At 38.6% G+C, this 23,454-nt stretch overlaps 1 protein-coding gene across 5 annotated transcripts in view; it reads left to right on the top strand.

The window, feature by feature from the left end:
• Positions 1-23,454, top strand: part of ZMYND11 (zinc finger MYND-type containing 11) — a 107,230-nt gene that overhangs the window by 11,150 nt on the left and 72,626 nt on the right. Inside the window, exon 2 of one of the 5 annotated variants that reach the window (XM_084511382.1) lies at positions 19,759-19,839. The exons of the other annotated variants lie outside the window; for them this stretch is intronic. The gene's annotated coding sequence lies outside the window, so the exon portion shown is untranslated. The remainder of the gene's footprint in view (positions 1-19,758; positions 19,840-23,454) is intronic. 5 annotated transcript variants of the gene reach the window in all.

Raw genomic sequence — 23,454 nt, forward strand, 5'->3', positions numbered from 1 at the left:
TTTTTAAAGGGTCACCCTTGCACTTCTCGGTTAATTCCCTACAGAGATGAAAAGAAAAGTTCATGCTCTTCTGAGGTGTTTGTTTTGTCTGGCTTAATGCAGGTGAAACAAGAAAGCAATTGTTTTCATATGAAGATGGACTTCTCTGCACAGAGCTGGGATCTGTATTCCCCACTTGCTAAAAGAAAGCTAAGAATCCAGAGATGCTAATTTAATCTGTCTGCATCCCTTGGCGTATTTCCCTATGCATTCCTGATGTACACTCAAAGCTGAGTCAAACGACTGGATATGATCATGTTAAGTATCTCTGTTACCATACCTTCAGCAGAGATATTCTAAATGTGTGTCAATTGTTCATCTTACTTACAGCGTGTTCCTAATAAGCACAATGTTCTTTGGCTTAACTCTCAGGCTATTTTAATAGCTTCCCTGTTTTATTATATTAGTCGATGACGATTTTGGTACTACTTTTTGTTATGCTTTTCTCTGGGTAGTGATTCCTTTCTTTGAGTATAACAAAATGATGTGCATACGTGAGGAGTCTGACAGTAGAGGACGAATTTGATGGAAGGTTTTATAAATGCCATCCCCTCGCTGGGCAAGAGCTGAGTGTCGCAAGGCACTTTCAGTGGGGATGTGATACTTCTGCTTGCTTCTGGAAGAGCATTGCATCGGCTGCAAATTCAGACGGATGTGCAGTGCCCATTCTGTGTGTTTTTTTGCCAGTAAATAGGAACTTCAGTCATGGAAGACAACTCAGCAAGATAAAAATAAATAAATAGATTCTGCTGAAAGCCTGCTGCAAGACAAAGAAAAAAATTCAATGAGAATCGAGTGATAATAGAAGCAAAAGTCTGTTTTAATGCAACATACTTGCAGTTTTTCTCGGGAGCTGAAGATGTCTGCTGAAAAAGGCTTGCAAGTTCTGGGTGGCTGAGTTAGTTTGGGTGCCTTCAAGGCAAAGTCAGCTTTGCTGCCGACCACGCGGGCTGGAGCAGGAGAGCTAACGGGTGTCAGTGGGATCACAGCCCAGCCTCACCTCCTTGGGGATGTAGTGGCCATGTGGCTATTGAACAGATCAATAAAGTGAAATACGAGGTCACAACAGATACCAAACCTATTCATGTCTGCCTTACTAAACTTAGGAAGCAAAAGAGCTCTTGACAATTTGAAATTACAGCCCCATGTTTGAGCATTTCTTCAGAGTAGCACTTTATTAATGAAATTAACTGGGCTGTTGGGACTGGTGGAGAGCTGCCTGTTAGCTTTCATTATGGGAACATCCTCAGCATGATGTTCTGCTTCGCGATGCCTTTGTCTTGCATTTCAGTGATATCCTTCGCTTCCCGCATCTCAGACTACTGCCAACTGCAATGGGAGGTAGTGGTGAGAAGGGGTTTGTTAATGAGGCTGTAGCCTCATTATGTAAGGTAGTTAGAAGGTGATAGATTATCCTGTACTGTTTTGATATTCTGTTGGAAGTGTGTATTTATATTACAATTTTGACTAATCCAAGCCATTTTAGTGATCCACTGTCACTTTCTGTGAGAATAGGTGCCCTTGCAAATGTGGCCTTGAAACTGTTCCGTTTCCAGTTTGGGTAGCTGCATTCTGGCTACCTACGTTTTTATAAAGTTTCACCTGGAGTTTGTTACTGTTGTTTATTTACATAATAATCCTTGTGTACTTGGCAGTTTGCAAATTAACAGCACAGGCTGAGCAAGTTACAAGAATCCCTGGTTCAAATTAAAATTGGTATTTGTGTGTGAATGAGCATGGTGTGACATGATGCAGTACAGAAAAAATGCAAAGCGCTAGGTTAAGTAATATCATTGACAGAAGAGGTGGGTTTTCAGGCTTTATGAAATAGAAGAGAGAGTAATCCATGAAGTGCAAGTGTAAAAGAAAAGAGCAAACGAGTGATTAAGAGAAAGCAGAGAGGTGAAAACTGCATAGACCTGGGATGGGTAAGAAAAGAACATGGGATGAGGTATATATAGTTCAAGAATGCTTTGTAGAAGACACTCCTCACAAAGCTGGTACACAGTGGGTTAAATTGTTGAATAGTGCACACTGTTGTACATATGATGTATTGTGCAGCAGAAACAGATACAATTCTCCGTTAGGAGAACTGATATCTGTCTATATTGTGGTTAAAACTGTATATATATTTACTTTTGTTACAAGGTCATTCTAAGAAAATAAGATTCAAAACAGTAGATACTGGCTTTCTGCCCAGCATGCAGTTCACTTAATGATAAAGGTTTGATCCACAGCTTTACAGTATAAGCTTGGGCACCCATTTTACATGTGTATCAACAAGGGCAGAGTTGATTTGGTGTATGCATGTGACTAGGATTTAGGCAGTCATAGATAGATCTGCACATGGCAATCATTTGCTGGTGCAGAAATGTTCCCCTTCGACATATAAAAGCACATTTTATCACTGGCAATTCAGTGTCTCAGGATCCTGTTTAACTTGCTATAGGAACAACTTGCTGCCTGATACTGTAGAGTAACAGGTAGGTCAAAAAAAAGAACCCAAGCCACATCCTGTTGTGGAGAGTTGTTCTGTAGAAATATGAACCTAACATGCTCTGAGGCATTAAAGCTGTGAGCTGATTCTTAAGAAGTGATTAATATTAATAATCAATTTTAACTTGGAATGGATTTCCAGAGGAGTTCAAAATAATCCAAATGAAGCCATATAGCATAACCATACCAGACTAATATTTACAAGAACTCTCCCAAAACTTCTTCTAAAAATACTTATGTCTGCTCTAGAGGTGCTTTGTCCACAGCCCGAATGTACTCCATTTGGCACAGACATTAGGAGTGCATGGAAAAAAAGTTGTAAACAATTTTCATCTTGAAAATGCTTTCAAGAAAAATGTTTTTGAATAGCACTTGTGAATGAAATCATACTCATCGAATAAATTGGCTACAAAAGAAGATTTTTGGGTTTTGTTGTTCTATTGTTTTTGAGAAATGGAGAAAGGTTTTGGAAAAGTATTTTGGAAATATCTTGGAATTTGCATATTCACACTGATGTTTCTTACTGTTATTGTTCTTACATGACTTCATTTGCTAATAAAAGCAGTACATAATGTACTGGATGAGGGTATTTGTGCAAAAGATTTCAGACGACGCGTGCACTCTTGAAAGTTGTAGTTCTTTCTATTTTTATTTGGGGCTTTTAAGCATTTTTTTGGGGGGGGAGGATATCTTGCTTGGCAGTATTTTGGAAAGAATTTCAACAAAAATATTATTCAATTTAGGTCATGCATGCGCAATAATACCAAACTTTTAAGCTCTTATCTAGCAAAACTGTACAGATTGTTTATTTTGTCCTCCTTTAGCTCTCATGTAACCCAGTTTAGATAATTTTACCTGTTTCTCCTGGATTGGTCCCACAAAAAAAATCCATCGTGAGCCTTTGTAACAGCAATCAGTCTCTGTCATGTTTACTTAAAAGAGTTGAAAACCAGTCTTTCAGCCATGTGGGGTAGACAGATCTTAAAATTTAGCAGTCTATGTGTAGTTGGCTCTTTTCTGACACTTTTTTATGGAAATAGGCAGGAATACTTCAATGATGAAAGCCATCCACCACCCACATGCTGCCCGTCCAGGGAATGAGATCCATGTGGCTTCTTACTATTTCTTTTTCTTTTGTATTGTTCATTAAAGCTGTTATGGAATATTTGCATAAGGCTAAAAGAGTTTGGATTCTCACTCAGTCCCACAAAGGTCTGGGGCTTGCTGTTTAATACTTGTACTTCTATCAACCTGAGTCCCTCAGAGGCTTTTGAGGGAGGAATACATTCTCTTGAGTGAACTTCTTAGCTGTTGTGCCTAAAATGGTAGCAGAATTGTACTTTTTAATCAGCAGGCTTTATTGACTATCCAAGTTTTATTTCTGGTCTTTTGCCTCGGCAACAAAACTTGATTTTTACACTTTTATGTCAGGGGTGTGTCTACCTCTGTATTCACACATTCAAATGCTTCAGGCTATTCATGCGTGCTTCTGAAGGGTTTAGCAGTTCGGCCATTTCCATGCAGAGTGTCAGAACTTGCTATTGGACTGTTGAGATGAATCTCCTGCTGTGACTACAGAGTAATTTTATAGAGCACATGACATTAATGGCATTGTTACGAACAGTTGAGTTATTCAAGAAGATGCTGTCTGGGCTTCCATCCCTACCTTCACCATGTGCTGCAGCATCACTCAGACCTGTAAGCTGTTAAAGCAGTGCTAGAGCGGTTGGTACCAAAGACTCCAGGACCTCAGGCACTCAGCGGTAGAGGTGTAGTTGTTTAAGTCACTGTGCTCAACTATGCTTGTGCCCTGTTGCTCAGAGAGGCAAAAGTCATGATTTACCAATATTCAAAGCTTTGGTATGTATAGTTCACATTCATGCTTTCTTCTTGACCTCTTTGTTCTCCCTCTGAATTTCTAGACATTCCCCGAGTTTTATGTCTATCACTGGGAGAAAATGGACAGTCTTTGCCTTACACCATTGCAATAAAAAAGCACGTAGGACTAGTTTTAATTGAAAGAACATGTATGTACCCTGTCAGTTTGACTGCGTGTGAAGAATTCATATCTCAAAGAATTCTGGTTACTGGTAAATGACCTCTCTTTTTATTTTAACTGTAAATTTAAACTTTGACTGAACAATGAATGTGCTTGGAATAGTGATGTGCTTATTAGATTGAAAAAAGAACAAGCTTTTAATAGGAAAAAATTATCACAGGGCAGACAGCAGGGGATTTCATTAGCATTTATGGATTGCTAAACTGCAATTTAAAAGTCACATTTCCGCCTAAAATTTTTTTCCACAATAGTCATACAAGGAACATTAAAAAGTGTCTTTTTAGTTTGTTTACTTGGGGTCAAATTTTCACTCACGTTTAAAGTGATTAAAGTTGCAGAAACTGTCTGCACAGGGTACGCTATGTAGCTACCACTGATATTAATGGGAGTTCAGTATATTCAATAAATATTTGTTCTGAAAATCCTGCCACGTAGGAACCTAACCTCTGTCTTTGGACGTCTTTGAAAATCTGTCCCTTAGGACAGTTAACAGCATTCCCTATGTTTTTTTGACTGGTTTTCACTTCTCAGTTCCCTTTTTACTGTGCTCAGGAAGGTCCATTGATTCTAGACAGGGTTTTGTAGTCATTCCTGGATGTATGGTTCATACCTGTCAAGAGGCATAGACTGACAGAAGAGACTTTGCCCTGTCTTTTCGCATAGTATTGTAGTTCTTTTTAATAATAAAATAAATAGTTCTTAGGTTAATTCTTTTCATCCATAAACATGTAAGTGCTACACAAGGATTAGTGTAATTAGTTTTGCATTTGGCAATACTAACATGGAGACGCGCAGTGACTTGCCTGAGGGTAACCAGCACAGGAAGAAACGGTACCAAGTTAGGAGTCCTAGCGCTCAACCTACTTTCTTCAGCAAACTCAGCTTCAGAGTGCTTGATCTATCCCTACAAAATACCCAAACCACAATCTTCTAAATGCAATGATTTGGTGCTTAAGCAGTGTGAGTCATGTTCTGGGATGCTGGCAGTGTTTCTTTGTGATATTTCCGTTTCACATTCAGCTTCAGGGGCTCAGCAGGGGCTTTTGGTCTGGTTGCCATATGAAGTTCATCAGGGGTGACAAGCAAAAGCAGCTTAATGTGCTTATGTTATTTTCGTCTATATTACAAGTTTGTGATGGAGACTCACTCTGTTTTGCATAAAGACACCAAAATAATGTGTTGAGCTGCGAGCCAACTGGAGATGCCCTGGACTATTCACAGCAGAATAGACTGGATAGCGTTAGTTGTTGGATAGAATTATTCTGATTTCACTGGGTCAGAGGCTAAAAATCACTTGTCAGACTTCTGGCATCACAATTACCAAGGTGTGCAATTTCAAAGTTAGGTACTTACACTGGGCCTTCTGAACACAGCTGTTTGTGTATTGGTTCCTCAACTGCAAAAAGAAAAAAAATAAGAATTGAAAAATGAATCTTCTAAAGTGCTGTCAGCATAAAATGTTCAAGGCTGCAAGATCCTCAGCTGAGATGGCTTGTGGAAAAAATACTAGCAACCTTATCCAGCTGCCACTCACTGTGGTCTTATCACTCTTCTGTCCTTGCTTTCTCAAAATTGGCCTTAGAGGAGGGATTCAGGGCCGTGCTGCATGTGTGTACTGTAGGTGGTACAGGAGATCTGGGTCCAGTTTTACTTCCCTCTACCCCATCACTTACAGTAGACTACAATGGATATGTAGCCTGTGTCCTTTGAACTGATTCCTTCACCTTGCCCAGCTGAGGTTTGTTCCTGATCCCAAGGCCAGAGAACATTTCCTCCAGGGATTCAGTTAACCAGCACTTTCCTCAAGAGCTCCCAAGATTAGCACACACCTCTCCTTAAGATTCCTTCACTTGGGCACAACAAAAAGGCTCCCAGAGAAGACTCGGGATACTTCATGTTGCCTTCAAAGTAAGATTCTTGAAATTCCTCACAGCGTACTCAGTCCTTCCAGTCAGAGCTTGATTTAGGGAAAGAACGTGTATCTGTGGGCCATATAGGTATGTTAGATGGGGAAATGACTGGTTGAAACTTGAATGTCATCTTGCCAAGGCGGTAAAAATATCTAACCTTTATTACTCCTATTTGTTGTCTGCTTATATTAATTAGCTAAGATTTAGATTTGTTATGGATTAGATGTTGACATTTCTGTAGTGTTCCAGCAGAGAGGCAGTAGCCATGTTGTTACCTCTGTTACCTTCTCCATGTTTAGCACATGGGTGTCCCATGTCTTTGAGTAGATTCATGCCTTACTCAGGGAATTCAGTAAATATGTCTTCAATCAATCTCTATGCTTTGTATGATCTCTATAAATATATTTCTAGAGGAAGGTGACTATGAAAGAAGGTAGAAAGCCACTTAAGCCACAGAACAATATTGATGTGAAGATAACTGTAGAGCCAGTCTGAATAAATGCAGACTGGAAGTCACCATTAGTTTATAAGCATTAGCATTTCATGATGTCTGTATTAGATGTGTGTCACGTCATGGCTGTTTTTCAGTGTTTACTGTATTGGGCAAGCATGGCCAAACTTACTCACTCTGTGGATTACACACTAAAATTCCTGTACAAGAGCCAAAACCCCCATAACGTGTACTTTGGAGAGCTGAGGGCTCCTGAAATGCGGGTTTGGGCTCGCCTAAGCATTGAGTGCTAGGTTGATGTTTGCTTCAGCAGCCTTTCTTGACTTGTTTCTTCCAAATCCAACAACTTGAATGTATTCAGCCACCACTGCATCAGCATGGCCCTGCTGCCAGTTACGTGACTGGCATCCTCGTGGAGCCACACCTGAGGTATTTTGAGGCAGGACTGGTTCAGAAGGTGTGCACTGGCCACCAGCACAGTAAGAAGCAAGGCTTCTGCAGCTCTGAGTGGTGAGTGGGAGAACACTTCATCAGGTTTTCTGAAGTTACTTGCCAGTCATGCCTTCTCACTTACGTGCCTGTAGCGGATTTTGAATGTGGTTCTCTATGGCATGATTTCCTCCCTGTAAAGCAGCAGCAGCACTTGGCTATGTCATGAGGCATTTGGAGTATAAATTAGCAGGAAAGTTGCACAGTGCTAAGGCAAACATTTCCATTTTATTGTGGGGACAGGTTTGCTTCTAAGGCCAAAAGCAGCTGAATGTAAAATACCAATACTTTTAACACTAGAAGAATGGAAAATTAGAAGTAAGAATTAATGCATGCTATTTTGTGGGTGCAGTGGATGGAAAGAATGTGGTTTTGATAAAAATGAATGCAAGGGCAAAAGTAAAAGGCAAACAGATTTAGTACACTAAATTGTTTACTGGCTCTATAAACGTGGCTAGAACCAAGCTGATGGTACCTCTGTAGCAGCAGGAAATTGTGCTTGAGCCATAGAAAATGTGAAAAATGCTTGCTATTACGACTTTTTTATTAGTTTGTAAGAATTACATTAAAGGTAGCAAGTTTTATACTTAGTAACTAGATAGATGTTATTTTGCAGTTGAAAAACTTCTAATAACCTGAAGAAAGAATGACAAAAGAAGTAGCATCGTCTACCTCCAGAGAGAAATATGCCTTAAAATCCTCAAGAAGCAAAAAATCTTGCTAGCAATTTTCTTACCAGTAATCTACTACAATTTCTTTATTCAGAGTGAACATCATCTCTGTGAAGACTGAAACATGTTTCAGTCTTCATTTAGATACAGGCTATTCAGAAGTTTTGTGCTTTTTGCAATGGCATCAGAAATCCTGTTGTCATCATGAGCTGAGGCATTCACGGCAATAAAATCAGGAGCTGTCCTAATAGCTTTCCAGAGAACTGCATATTGCTGTTCTTACAGGTCAGTTGTCAGGTTTCAAATGTCAGCACAGAGGGTGCTTGTCCTATAGAATGAGACCCACACTTGTATTTCTTGAGTGATATTAAACAGAAGTGATGTTAAATGAGAGTGCCTTCTTCAGTTTTCACTCATACAATCTGAATACTCGACTTTAAAGAACGCCTAGAGAGTATTATCATCAGAAAGTATGTTGATGTTGTTTTCCCCCTGCAGTCTTACAAAAGTGAAGACAACTTATGAACTGCTAAAAAAAAAATACAGATTTGATAACTTTTTTAGCTGAAGTTAAGAAACTTTCCTTGCGTCACACTAAGTCTGTAGCATTGCCAATAATTGAACATGGCCATACCTGCAGACAGACCTTCTTAAACAAATTTATTTGCTACCCTGTTGAAGCTGACTGTCAGCTACTAGCCATGCACTGTCATTTCTGCTTAAAACAGATAGGACTGGCACAAGAGGCAGGAGGCTTAGTACCAAAATAGTCCATGCAATCTTCCTGCAGCTCAGCTTTTCTGTTTCGTAGCTCAGCTTTTCTGTTTCGTAGACTTCTAGCGGATTCTTCCAGAGTGCTTATCAGGTCAGGCAGTCTTTTTTAATTCTTTCTCAAAAAACAGTAGCATGAAGAAAAACAATAACAAGAAGTAGATAGAGGGGGGGAAGGGGAGAAACAAACTTTTTTGTCTAAGCATGCAAATTACTAAAAGTAGTGATTTAAAAAAAAAATGAATAAATGAAGACAATATAATTATTCTTTATACTTCTTCATGAAGCTCACATGAAACAGCTAAAACACTAGCTAAAACGAAGTGATAACAGTTTTAAATAATTTTGCTTTCTAATACATACTTCTGTTGCTTTCTCTTTTCTGGTTGCAAACTGGCAAATTAAAAACACAAGTCAGTTTATTTTTCATTCCTTGTAATTAGCATTTTCATGTTCACTATATGCACTAAAGACTTCATAGAAGTTTTTAGATAATTAAGAAATATATTTTTAATTTATTCATTGATACTACTTTTCAGAAAACCATTGGCCTCTTTCAGCTGCTGACAAATGGAGCTTCAGTTCCTGCCCTCTTGGGGGGAAGGACTTTTCATACCCTTTCCTATATCTCTACCCCCTGTGTATCAGAAGCTGCTAAATGTGAAAATCAGAGGAAGTGAAGACCACCAAGAACATAAGGCAGAACAGAGATGAAGTGCCCCATGTCCCTTTCCCACGATTACAGGAAACAAGATATAATGAGGAATGGGGAAGATGTCAGGGGGGTGGCCTATAATCCATGAAAATTTACAGCAAATTAGCTGGACAACCAAAGGGGCTCTTGGTGTGGGAAAGTGACTGCAATAACTGAAGTCACCGGAAAAGTACACAAACTATGGCAAAGTAGAACAGCAGTTAGCAGTTTATGGATTTTAGAACGGTAATAAGGGTACTAATAATAAAGGGTACACAAATCATATCCGTGTGAAGGATTATCTAAAGGGAATTAAGCGTCTCTGATCCCCCACCCCTTTTTTGAAAAAATTAAGATATCCAGAAAAATACCTAATTGAGTAGAAGCAAAATCTGACATTTTTTTAATTACTAGAGAAAAATGATTAAGGTCCACCATTCCCACATAGGATGAGATCTAAGGTAACCCCAAATTTCATTTGCAGTTTTTATAGTGGTAATGTGGCTGTAGTGGATGTTTCTGAATGTCTTTACCCCGTTTATAATTAAAGTAGGTCTGCATCTTGTAGCATCACAGTCTTGTTTGGAAAACATACCGTAATACGACTCACATCTTAGCTGTCAGTGCCTGCTTCAGTCCCTTTCAGAGTAACTAAAAAATCCTTGAATCTTCCAGCTAGTTACCTGATACCAAGCAATTTTTTTTCTTTCCAGAGAAAAAAAATCAATTGTCTCAATTTTCTGTACGCTTGTGTTTATCATATAAATAAGTCCAATTCAAAATACATATCATCCTTCATGTCATATTTCTGGTTTCACCTTCTACTTACCACCTTTGGTATAAAAGTGCAAAGTCTCTTTGTTAGACACTTTGGATACTATTTTCAGATTGAACAATTCAAAGTTACTATGTGAGAGAGAAGCAATTTTTGTGACATGGCTATGTTCTTAAGCTGTAATAGTGATAAATTAGTAACAATACTTTACAAGTTTGCCATGATTTTGCTTTTGATATGATTTGAAGAACTGTATTCCTTAAACTTCTGTTCTTCACAAACTATTTGAACAGAACCACACTATTAAATTTCTATTTTTGGCTGAATTATGGCTAGATTTGTTCCTTAGCCTGGTTTACTGGAATATATTAATGTACAGATATCAAATATAATTTATTTCCTTGGCAGTGCTGAACATTTGTATTTGATTTATATTTACAGAGCCAAAATCTTTTAACAAATAATAAAAGCAAACTACTTCCATAGCTTGCTTTTTGATCTTTTTTCTGATCTGCATAAACATTCCTGCAAGTGCCCAGGGTAGTACCTAGGGTAAATAGATGTTTGATTTTATGTATTCCTCTACCATCTTATCCACCTGCTTATCTGGCCACAGTCTGGTGTCTCTCTTGCAGAACATGTGTATTCATAGGAGCTATTGACTGGTGTCATGATTTAGGCTTGAGAGCTGTTGACAATGTTGAAATGTGAAACTTCAAACATCTTTTTTTTTTTTTTTTTTTTTTTTTTAAGATATCCAGCCACCTAGTTTGCTGCTGTAGCAAAAATAGTGTTTGTTTGTCTTTGTTATTTTGCAATGAGTTTAAGTTTTTTGGAGAAAAGACTGTAACTGGTATTGAGAATTTAACTGAAACTCTGCTTTTCTTAAAATCAAATTATTTAGAACACATTGAGAATTTTTTATTTATCTTCTTTTTTTTTTTCCCTCTATATGCAGTCTTTTAAAATAATTTCTGTTACTCCAGTTGGTATAAGGCTCTGGTGCAGAATTGTATCTGGTCCATTACAGTGGAGCAAGGGAAGAACAGGAGGAGAGAGGTTGAGCTTGGAGATTTCTCTCTGCTATTTACACATACTCTGATCTCCTACAAGCCATTTAACCTTTCAGAGCCTTAAGTCCCCCTGCTTTAAACTGTGGGCAGGATGTGTATCCAGTGTTACGAAGTTCTTCAGATGATCTAACAGAAAATCCTGCTTCTTTAGGGTACTAGGAACTATGCTAGTGAAACTGATTTTCTCAGTCATCAAGTCTTAGTTTCTCCTTTTGAAAGGTTATCGATGAACTTTGGAAATCAAATATTTCTCTGGGGTTTGGATAATGCTTCATAACTCAGAGTTAGCTCTGCATCCTAGGACGAGTTGAGTACAAAGTGCATTGACCAAATACATCCAACTGTGGTGAGAATTGTGGATTTTGTGTTGGAATTCGCTTGTGGACACAAGCTGCCTGATGCGGCAGTGGAGAACAGCATTTTTGCTTGGAATTAGCTTGTAATGAGTCATCCTCTAGAATATTTCTTCTGCCAGTTTCCACCTATATACAGCTCCTGTTACCATCCCCATCATTACCAGCTTCTCAAGGACATGGTGTCTCCAACAAAAGCATTTGGCATTCCCTGTCCCATGGGCACCTACCTGAGGACCACTCTCCAAGTCATGCCGTGTCATTGTGAAACCTTTCCTTCAACAGGATAATAGCTTTTCTTTACACTTTTGTCTTTACACTTTAGCATGGTGATGGGCATCTCACAATCATCTCATTCCCTCTCAAACAGGTTTGGGTATGCCAGCATTGGTCCAGGCGTAACTCAAAACGCCAGCCCTCTCCACTGCTTGCACTGCTTTCTTATAGCACAGTCATGAGAATTGTCACTTTTTGCATTTAAAATTTTATGAATGCAGGCCATTCATGTTTTTGCCTTTAACAACGTATTTGAAGTAGACATCCAAGTGCTAGTGGATAAGCTTTTTAACTAATCCAGAGCTTTGTGTTAGTAATTAAAAAAAATGAGTGGTGCCAGTTTTCATCAGAACTGAAGGTCACCGGAGGCATAATTTATTAAGAATATGTAGCATCTAATTTCCCTCCTCCAGATTCTTTTGTGAAAATTGGAATGTGTATGTTTTTCACAAATACCTGGTTTTACCAGAATTTTGCTTTGTTTGATTAAAAATAAAATTAAACACGTAATTTTAATACTTTCTTACTCAGGCATGAGGAAAAATTAAATGCCAGATGCAAACCAACGGACAATATCACAGTGATGAATGTATTTACAAAGCAGTTTCTATAATGTACTGGGGAGTTAGTTTCTCTTACCTAGTATCATATTGACCTTTTCTGGTAAGCGAATAAATGAGGCACACACACAACAGGTTTCTAACCTTAGGGAGAGTACAGCCATCTAGGACTTGAAGATGTGAATCACGTTAGAATAAATATTTAATTATTCAGACAAGTGGAAAGAGTCCAGAGGGGCAGCTGAGCTTTCCCCAGCCTGGGCTGTCCGTCTGCTGCTGGTGGGGAACATCTTGCCGTGGGGGTTGTCCAAGTCCTGGGTAAGCTGTGTTGTAGTCAACTGCCCTGGTGAATTTGGGTGAAACTCCTCCATACGTTTTCAGCACTAGATGCCCCACTTGGCAGGTGCTTTTGTACATGTTCACTAGGAGAAACTACGGGGCTTACATTATCCAAATAATGGCCTTAGGCTGCATCTATGCTACTTCATGAGAAGAATATGTCTTCAAAGTAAAAGAAGGAATGGGAAAAATCACACCTTTAGAACCCAAATCTTGAAGGGTCCTGTTTTAATTCAGGTAAACGATTGCAAATGCTGAGCAAGAAGCTCTACAAATATTTGTTTTGAGGTGTTTGTCTGTTGGTTGTCCTAGAGCAATCCATAAATGCTTGTACAGAATGTAGATGCACGTACACAGTTGTTAGTCACTTTGTGTTAGCTATTTGGCAATCAGTTAATTCAGTCATTGAATTGGTTTTATTTTTTATTTTAAATCTCAGCATACTTAGCAGCATTGGTACGTGCCTTCACATCCCTGAAATGTGGCCTCAACTCCCACTGCACTAGGATCCACCTCTGATAGGGAATAACTATCAAAACTGTATTTACCTTTCTGACACTAGAATTGTAATGAGGTTTTAAAATATTCTGTCTTCAGTGAAGACAAGCCTTGATGATAAACCATTACCTTGTTAGCAGACTTCTGCCATTCTGTTGTATTTTAATGTAGGGACAATAAGGTTTGTCCAAATTCATCACCTGCAGAGGAAATTTATCCTGGTGCTGTGTTTAGCTCAGCATTCTGTATGCAGAATATTTGTGTGCAAATACACCAGATACAGTTTTCCAGTGTTACTGTACAGTACTTCAAAGGATTCCCTTGTATCGCTTCATGTAGCACTTAGTCATAAAAAAACTACTTGAATATACATTGTGGGAACCTCAGAAGAGTGTTAATTGTATTCTGCTGCAGTGGTAGCCAGAAGGTCAGACGCTAAAATTAATATATTTCTGAATAATTAAAATTTTGTATCAAATTTGATTTTTCATGGATGCTATTCAAAGTATCATGCTAATTTATGGGTAATATATTACATTTTTTCCCTGTTAAAACAATGAGGGCCGCTCCCCTCTCCTCACAGGCAGAGGCATTTTATACCTTTAAAATAATTGAACATATTGGTAAAATCTTGGACTCATCTCAGATGTGTGCAGAAACTTTATAGAGTTAAGAGAACCTTTTTTTTGAAAGGAATCTGCTAGAGATCTTTAGGTCAGTTTCATTAACTTTTATTGATATTATCAATATGTACGTCTGAAATAATTTTCAAAGAATCTTTAAATAGTTTATTCCTTTAAGGAAAACATTGTATATTAGCTGAGTTCCAATACATTTTTATTCCTCTTCGGAGAACGGTTGAGTATAATTATCTTTGGATTAATCAGTTTTTGAAGTCTTTTCCAATGATATGTACAGAGAGGATTAAGACAGAGATTACTAAAGCATTAAGATTTTTTTTTTCTGGTTGTTTTTAAGAAGTAATCCTGGCCTTAAGTCAATTACAAAATGATTTTCTCATAAGAAACTGTTGACCAAAGTATTAAAAAAAAAAAAAAAAAAAAAAAAAAAGTAAAATCACCTATAGCTATATTCTTTTGTCCTGTGGCTTGAGAGGAGCTGTGCAAGCAGTGAGGGCCTGTTTTCATCATGCACCTTCTTTTCTAACTTTTTCTTTCCTTGTTACATGTTAAGCTAGAGTTGTCTTTTTCTTTTCCCAATACAAATGTTGAAGTTCCTCTTCCCTGGCTTTTCTTCTGTTCGATGAGGAGCAATAAAAGAGAGGAATAACATCCCTCCTCACATCCACTGCTACCATTTTTCACTGGGGAATAGTTTTGTTTTTCTTGTGCTCGTTTTTCATGGGTATTAACTTGCTCCGTAGTGTTCTCTACAATTTGACCTTTATTTTATGTTTTGCTTTGGAGTTCATCAGAGTGCTGGTACAATTTAAATGCAGTCCTGCAAGATTGTTTTAATTGAATGTTTGAGTAGCTCTGTGTGCTGCTGTAATGAATGAAATTAACTTGATCTCAAGCTTGGAAAGACCGTCCCATGGACAGCTTCGTAATCAAAACCAACCAAACAAAGAAAGATCTCTAAATGACTATAGCATTCTGTTGTACAGATCTTGGATCACAGTTCATTTGCTTTTGGCTTTAGGGAGCCCGGTGCAGCCGCACCCTGAATTCCTGCTGCTCAAGTGTTTCTTCCAAGCATCCCATTGTAGCAAAAAAAATGACAAGTGATGTAGTTCCTGCTCAGAGAACCACAATCTCACCCTCTCCTATAGGAACGTGCTTTTGGGTTATGCCTGTTCCTTCTTCTTACCTGCCTACTTGTAATCCTGGCTTAGCACTGGATTGTATCACATCAGACAAGCCTATATGGATATTGTTTGGTAGATCTGTGATAATACCTCCATTACTTTTGTGCCTTCAGGGTTTTTTGTCTGGGTTTGTTTTTTTTTTTCCTCTGCTTTCAAATTCATTGGAGAGTCTGAAGAATAAAGGGCTAAGCGTGGTCTAGAAAAGTTACACCAAGTTAATTTTGCAGGGTGCTAGTGTGGTCAGTGATTTTTATTTGCTCAACAGAAAAAAACTCTGCTTATCTAAGCCTTTTTTTTTTTTTTTTTTTTTTTTTTTGTTAGCATGACTGCATCCATGTTTGCATATGAGAAGGAACAAGCCTGCTATTGTCATTAGGTTTCCACAGTGGTGAAAGTTTCTATCACGGATCAGTATTTGTTTCAGCTTTCCAAGAGCAGTGCTCTTCTCATCTCAGGGAAATACCACCCGCTAAATGACACGACGTGCCGAAGCAAAAGCTGGGTATATATGAGTCCTAAAACCTATAAAGGCAGGAAGAAAGAACAATCTGTCATTTGAGACATCAGCCAAGACTGATTTTTTTTTTTAAAGGTCCATTGGACTTGTTTCGAGTCGTAGCTGATTGTAACAGAGAGCCTTAGCCCTTGTCTGTAATTCATAGCTTGTGACAAGTAGAAGGGAAAAGCAACTGCTTTAGGTGAGGTTTGCCCATGGGTCTAGCCAAAAACTAGATACAGCCAGCCAAGATGGTTAGCAAAAGGTAATATTTGAGCTGGGTCATAAACCTTGGAGAGGCAGCCATAAATCATAATTAAGGTTTTTCGGTTCCTTGGTGGTGTAACTCCTCCGAGACGGAGACTGTAACTGTTTACCAAAGCCCATTTTTTGTCTTCGGAGAAGTGTTTAGGAAACCTGAAACGGGGTTTATTAGGCATATCTGTGCGAGACAAAAGGGAGAATTGTTGGTCTCCAAGCAGCAAGCAGCATTGACAGGCTGACTGGTGTGGTCAGAAAAGATATTTCATTTCAAAGGATAAACTACAGGATTCATTTTTTTCTTTTTTATTTTTTTTTTATCTGAAGTTAAGCTTATCTGGTTTATGCCTTATCTAATTTAACTTATGAGAATTGTAAATTCAGCTATGTTAAGCAAACAATTTATTTTGTTTTAATTCCAGCTTCTCTTTGTTTTAATAAACCTTGGTTTTTGTTAGGATTACTGTTGTGTGGGTAATTTCACACAGATGTCTTCAAAGAGTAAGGAAAAATCCATAACTCTTTAAGGGAATAGCTGAAGGGAAAAGGATCTCTGGAACTGCTTTTCATTCCTGTGCAGTCCTAGTGGCAGGGTTTGGATTAAAGCGGTGTATCAGGAAGTTGTCTGGCTGCAGCTGGCGAGCGTAAGGGACAGCCCGAAAACTGAAGAAGAGACAAAGAGCTAATGGCTTGGGCCTATAAAACCTAAACTTTTAAAACTGTAGTCGTATTAGGACTGCTAAATGGTATAGAGAGAAGTAACAGGTCCTAACTGTGCTATGATGGGGGGGAAGATGCATTTCTCTTTTCATTTTAGAAATGAAATATCTCAAAACAGTATTTTTTTTTTTTAGCTACATAGTAATATGAAATGCGAGGTGAAATGATCAGGTTGTGTTGTTCTCATTCTTTTCCAGCTTCATAAAATAGTATCAAGAAATCAGCTATTTAAGAGTAGCTTGTAATTTTATAAGGTATAAATATTGTTCTCAGACAGTGTGCATTTGGCCTGTAGACTTTGCCGTGGAGGTCATCCAGTTAAATATAGTGGTTCAATTTTCACAAAGGGCTTCATAATATAAAGGCTAATAACAGTGGCAGCAAGGCATGCTTAGAGACGGGTAATCAAATCTCGTGATTTAAGACATAAGCACATTACCTGTGAGCATCTGGAAAGCCCTCGTTTCTCTCTGTCACCTGCAAAGCCTTCTGCAATTAGCAAGGTTCATCATGGGTATGTGTAGTGTCTAATTTCTTTGAAGCATTGCTGCTAGCCATTGTTAGGGAGAGGATACAGCCTTCCGTACTTCATCATATCATATCAAACGCTTCCACCAAGCGTGGCCCTGCTTTTCTTGGCCGTGCTGGTGAGCGACACCAGCATGGGCTGAAACAAAAGGAACCAGAAACGTGGTGGTGCTGGCTGCAAAAGCACAAAATTGCCTGATCCACCAGCAAATCCAAGTGAACTTGAGCTGTTTTTACATGCTACTTTGGGATTTAATTCAGCTCTGTATTTTGTGAATCAGTTGTGGTTGATGTGAAAAAGACCCCTCGATGTATATAGGCAGTGGTAAGGTAAGAACTGAAGGCATGGGAGTGGACAATTTCTTTTGAAATAAAAATGGAGGTATATTTTATTTCTAATTTTCGCTCTTTTATTTCTGGAGTTTGCTCTAAATAGCAACTACAGAAGTTAAAATATTTTCTAAAACATACGGTATGATGAGCATACACAGAGTTGTATCAAACTTGAGCTCTTCATTTGTAAGTAAAACCTATGGGTAGGAATTTAGATGCTGTTTTTTTTTATTTAGCATGCTGGGAAAGTAACATGTTTTAACAGGTAGAACAGCATGCTGTTTCCTCTAAATAACTCATAGAAGGAGACAAAGGCAGCTTGCAAGGCTGAAGGCTTGAATTACAGTGTTAGATTGATCCAAAATGACTTGAACGGCTTTTCCAGCACCTATAAAGGGGAGTCCCTAAAGGGACCAGGGTGGCTGCCTGGGGCAGGGCTGCTCCTTGGCGTGCTGCTCGCTCCCATAGCAGAGCTTCCCCTACAGCTCCTGCTGGCGGGGAGGCTCTACCTGGGCTTTCAACATTTTCCTGATTTATTTTACGTCCCATTTTATAACTTTCTGCGAGCTCCATAAAAGTCAAGGTCAAACTGAGGGAACCCCGGTGAATAACGCGAGGCGTTTATTTCAAATTGATAAAGACAGAGACATCAATATTAAAAATTTCCATTACTTACATGTTTGCAGCTTCTTTTTACTGTACTTCTTAAACTATTTGGAAGTAGTCATGGGAAGTGCATGTAGAAATCAAGCTCGGACTAACTGAATAAATTTGATTAGCTGCATGCTGAGAAAGTCAGGAGGATGAGACTGCACTTCCAGCAGTGATGCAGTATTCAGGTCAAAGTCCAAAAAGTTGGAAAAAGGGATGAAAAATTTGTACCTTTATTTTAAATGTAGGGACTACTGATCTGAAATCAACAGAAAGCCTTGTGACCCACGAGATAAAGTTAGCAAAAGCTATCCTCCTAAAGTCGGTACAGATATTTGTTTTCTTCCTTAGCTTAGCTTCAACTTGATCAAGGTATTATCATAAAACACTGAAGAAAATTCTGCAGTTACGCTTTCCTGGTTTCATTTTGCCTGGCTAGATAGCTGCATTTATAAAATTACACTTCTTGAAAGAAAAATGAAAAAAATCTCTTACACTGCAATTTTTCCTTAATTAAAAACTCAATCTGTCAAGAAACAATTAATTCAAAATATACATTATTCAAATTGAAAATTAGAATATATATCAGACGTTGCCATTAATCAGTTGCCATTTTACTAAAATTGTAATGATATTACTAGGGTTATAATTGAAATTTCTCTGTTTATTTTTTATTTCTGAGGAAAAATATGCAGTTATTTAAGCCTTTCTCAATGAAAAACACAACTGCATTTCTTGACTTTAAACAGATGGGGTAAATAAGACATCTTCAGCTATTCAAAGATGCCCATATGGAAACTGAAAACATATCGATGAAATTTTTCATCCAAAAAAGGCAAAGTATCAGGAAAAAAAAAAAAAAAAAAAGCAATAACATGGTGGCTAGAGCTCCAAGCTGAGATGGAAGAAATTCAGTTTCAAGCAGGACTTTAAAGTAGGTAAGCATAATTGCTGGTGAAAAAGGATGGCCTTTCTGAGTGGAGCGTGTGTGATTTAACTCCAAACGTATGAATTGGACATCCTAAGCTCACTTTATCTTCCGTGGAGAGAAATGGTTAATTTTAGGGCTTAATTCATCTGACCTATTTGCGATGTCTGCTCCACAACAAGATAAATTGTCGCACTGAGTAGATCACATCAAGTGTGAAGGGAGCATGGAGTGATTAGCTCAGAAATAGATGTCTGCATTTAATCAGTTTTTTTCCTTCCCCCAACCTCTCTCTCATGTTGGAGGTTACATTAGAAAATAACAGATTTGCTATAGGACAAGAGACAGATGGACACTGCCTTTATAACTCTGCTTCTACAGCTATGCCTCTGGTGCCGGAGACTCCAGGTCAGGTGAAGAGATGTAAGAGGGATTCCCACGTACATGTTAGATAGGATCGGTGTATTTCCACAACCATTTTGCTACCAATAAAATTGGATTTTTCTAAGGAAAGAAGTTTATTAAAAGAATTTCAACTCGATATTCTTTTCTATTCTAGTGTGACTATCTGCTTCACTGGAAGGATCATAAAACGTTTGGACTAGGAGGAATACACAAGCATTCAGCAGCCTTTCCAAAAGTAAACATTTCTTGATTTGGGGAGATGAAGTTTCAAATGTCCTCCTTTTGAGCGATCAAGCTATGGAAAGAATATCAGTTTGTTTGTCAGCATTATTTCCTGTACTTGAGTTGCTTAATATGTGCTTGCTTTTGCAACATCGAACACAGGGAAAAGATTTCTTGCTCTAGCAGCTCTCCTCTTTCTTAACTACAGAAAGCTGCTCTTTTCAAAAAACTGAAGCCCCAACAAACACCCAGTTGTAGGTTGAAAACACCTCTCTGAGCATTGCAGCAGGTTGAGGGGAGAAAATAAGTGTGTGCTTTTTTCTTTTGTATTTGTGTATTTCCTGTCTCTAGCTAGAAGGAGATATTGCCATGCAAAAGTGAGTTTTAGTGAAGTTCATGCTTTTACCTTTGAAAACCAGATTTGCAGCCTTCCCAGCACGTTTTGGGATAAATCACGGCTTTCTTCTCTGAACAGGTTAGGTAACTTTTGGCCACATTTTTTCCTAAGTAATTATACTTTAGGGGCCCTGCATTACAACTTCTGCCTTGAATTATTTTTATAGAGCAACTGGCAGTGCTGCTGAATAAGGTTTCTTGGTGCTTTCCATTCTGGTGCTCTTTCCTCAAATGCTTGTGCTTTTGTTAAATGCTATCTGTTTGGCCGTTACCTAGAAGAGGCAAATGTTTTATGCTGTTATGTGGTGGACTTTTTGCCTAATCCTGAATGTATTTTTCTATGTGAAACGTGCTAGTGAGAAAGTATTTTAGTTGTTTTACCTATATGAAATAGCTGAAAGACGCATATAATTGTTGAAAGACCATTCATAATGCAGTCATGAAATCTATTCAAAACAGGAAGCACAAAGAAGGGGAAGAAAAATGGAAGTGCAAATGTAAATGCCTTTTTTTTTTTTTTTTTTTTTTTGTCATCCTCTTGTGGTATTATGTAGATCCCCAGCCAGATGGCTACTGGCTATAAGCTGTGTGTGGATTCACAGGATTTTAACTCCTCTGTTGGTTTCCCATCTGTCATAAACTCAGAAGCTGCAATCCAGAGACTGACATGAATGTCAGTGGCTTCTGTAGCACTCTGAAACAGCTACGCCCGAAGGCTGCAGAAATAGCACGAACTCTAAAGAGGACAGGACATTGTCCCTCGTAACAGCCACGCTGCTAGACGCACAGAAAAGTTCCTTGTGGTCAGTTTAAAGTGGTGCTTTGAACGGCGTGCGACTGCTGTGGTGACAGCAGCCTCAGACAAACGTTGCCTGAAAAGTCTGCCCCAAAAGGAGGTTTTGCTGTTGTTGGAGCTTGGCGAAGGTTTTAAACCCACAGTCACTTTTGGTAGGAAATCTCATGTCTTAAAATAGAATAGCAGACAGTCTTTAACAGAGAGAAGGTGCATGGAAAGAATAGGCCTGAAACAGCTAAAAACACTACTACAAGTCATTCTTCACTTTAAAATGACCAGTTTAGGTTTCTCTACTTCTTTCCTTCAGCATATGTCATCACTCAATGAGATCCACTCTGTCTTTGTTAGTGGAGGTGAAAACAGCTAAAAAAAACTTCTCAGATTTCATGGTGTATGGTATAAAATGCACTGGTCACTTAGCTGACGCATTCCTACTGGGGCCTCATTACCCCTGAAAGCAATTGAACTTAGCTCCTAAAAGTAAAAGAAGCTCTCTGAGTCTCGCTTTAGGTCATGCCATACTCTAGAAAGTTAAATGAACAATTAATTTACACCTTTATGAAATGGGCAACAAAAGAAATAGTGTGCTCAGCCCCTGTTTCTAAAGCATTTTAGAATTAGACTTAGTGGGTAAGCATATCAAAAAGAAACGTGTGAAAGTCTGTAAGGAAATCACTATTATTATGAAGTCTGCCCAAATTTATACTTGTTTTTCTTTATTAACGGATTTGAGTTATGTGAGAATAAAAGTTACATCCCTCCAAGAAAATAACCGCTTTCCTAAGGAGTAACTGTCTGAATTAAAGCAATCTGGTAATCCAGCTTCAAAAACACAGCCATGAACAAATGAACGTTCCCTTTCCACTTTGGGCTCATTTCTGTAGGACAAGGAATAGCTGAAGAAGGTCATGAAGTGTCAGACTGTGCGTTAGGTCATTTCTATTGCTTGGTGAAGTAGCTGGGAGTTAAACACCCCTCTCAGCATCGAGCATCACAGCCAAAGCAGGTATGGGCAGGTACTTCAGCGGCACAGCAGACTCTGTATCTTCTGCCCAGGTGTCCCCATGACAAGATAAGATGCTGGCTGGAAGACTTGCCCTGCGTTGTAACACCATAACATTAACAATCCTCTTGCAGTTTTTTCTTTGTGTTATGCAGAAAAGGTTTTCACAGAAATCAGAATAGGACTTCTATTTCATGAATAATATTTTCTGAAATTTATGTTAGATTGATGGTAGAATTAGCTAATTGTGCTGGGATTTAACTTCGGCTGGTAGCCACAGCAATGGCACGCTATTCAGTCTTTTCTTGCACTTTCTTCAATTTCCCTCCTCCTCCTGTGGGGTTGTCTCTGTGTCAGAGCTCATTCATCTGCCTCGAGGTTAAAGGAATAAAGTCACAACCCAGCCAGATGTTGGCAGAGGAATAACTGAAATAATCTGAAAATGAAGCCTTACTTCTGCTGACAAAATTATTAATCCTATGATTCTCTGCCTGAAGGAAGTGGCTGAGAGGAGATCGGTATGGTCCTGTTGCCTTTAATAAACCTCAGTCCTACATAATGATATAGCAGGAAGAGCTCTTGAGTGTTCAGGAAGTAATTTCCTCCCTAAAGGGCCTTTATAATCTGCTCCATATCATCGCCATCATCATCAGTGCTCGGAGAAATAGGTTTCAGGTGCACCTGCCACAGGAGAGGGAGAACATAATTTTGCAAGTGAGAAGTATCATAATCCTGCAGAGCACTTTTGTCTCTCTGGCCTCTAGCTCTAGCATACACCATGGACTTGCAGATGAATATAATAGCAAACCATTGGTCAAAGTAATAAGTTTCCTGTGGAAGTAATGCAGAGCAGATATAAAATGCAAGACTCATGATGAAGTGAAATGGATTTTCTGTTACAAAAAAAAAGTGCATAATTTAGTTCACCCACAAGTGGTCCTGGAAGAGCCTTGAGTAGAATTCTCTACATTAAAAAATAAAGACATATGTTATAAGTTGGCTTCAGGTAAGAGAAGATGAGAAATATGAGCTGGAAGCATCTGAAAGTCATAGGTAGTAGAAAATGTATCAAAAGAGATCACACTAGTACTCCCACCAAAATCTTCGAAAGAAACTGCTCCAGAAATTCAGGATTGCAGTCTAAGATAGCGTGTACTAGGATAGTACTGTACCGGGGGGAAAATTGTAGAGTAGAAAAGGCCATTTGCCAACATCAGCCACGCCAACAGCTGGTTAGAAAATGAAGGGATATATTCCTCCTGCCCTCAGTCTGTCTCTTTTGAACAACTTGTCGGAAGGAAATGCTAACTTGTAATGGTAGGACAAAGTTTTCTTGGTGTCAGCTGTTATCTGGGTTTGCTGAGAAGCTGGCATTATCAGAGGTTCAACATATGTTCATCACCTGAGCAGTTTCTTTGGTAGATCTTTTGTTT

Source organism: Aythya ferina (assembly GCF_964211825.1).
Source record: "Aythya ferina genome assembly, chromosome: 2".
Classification (NCBI taxonomy): domain Eukaryota; kingdom Metazoa; phylum Chordata; class Aves; order Anseriformes; family Anatidae; genus Aythya; species Aythya ferina.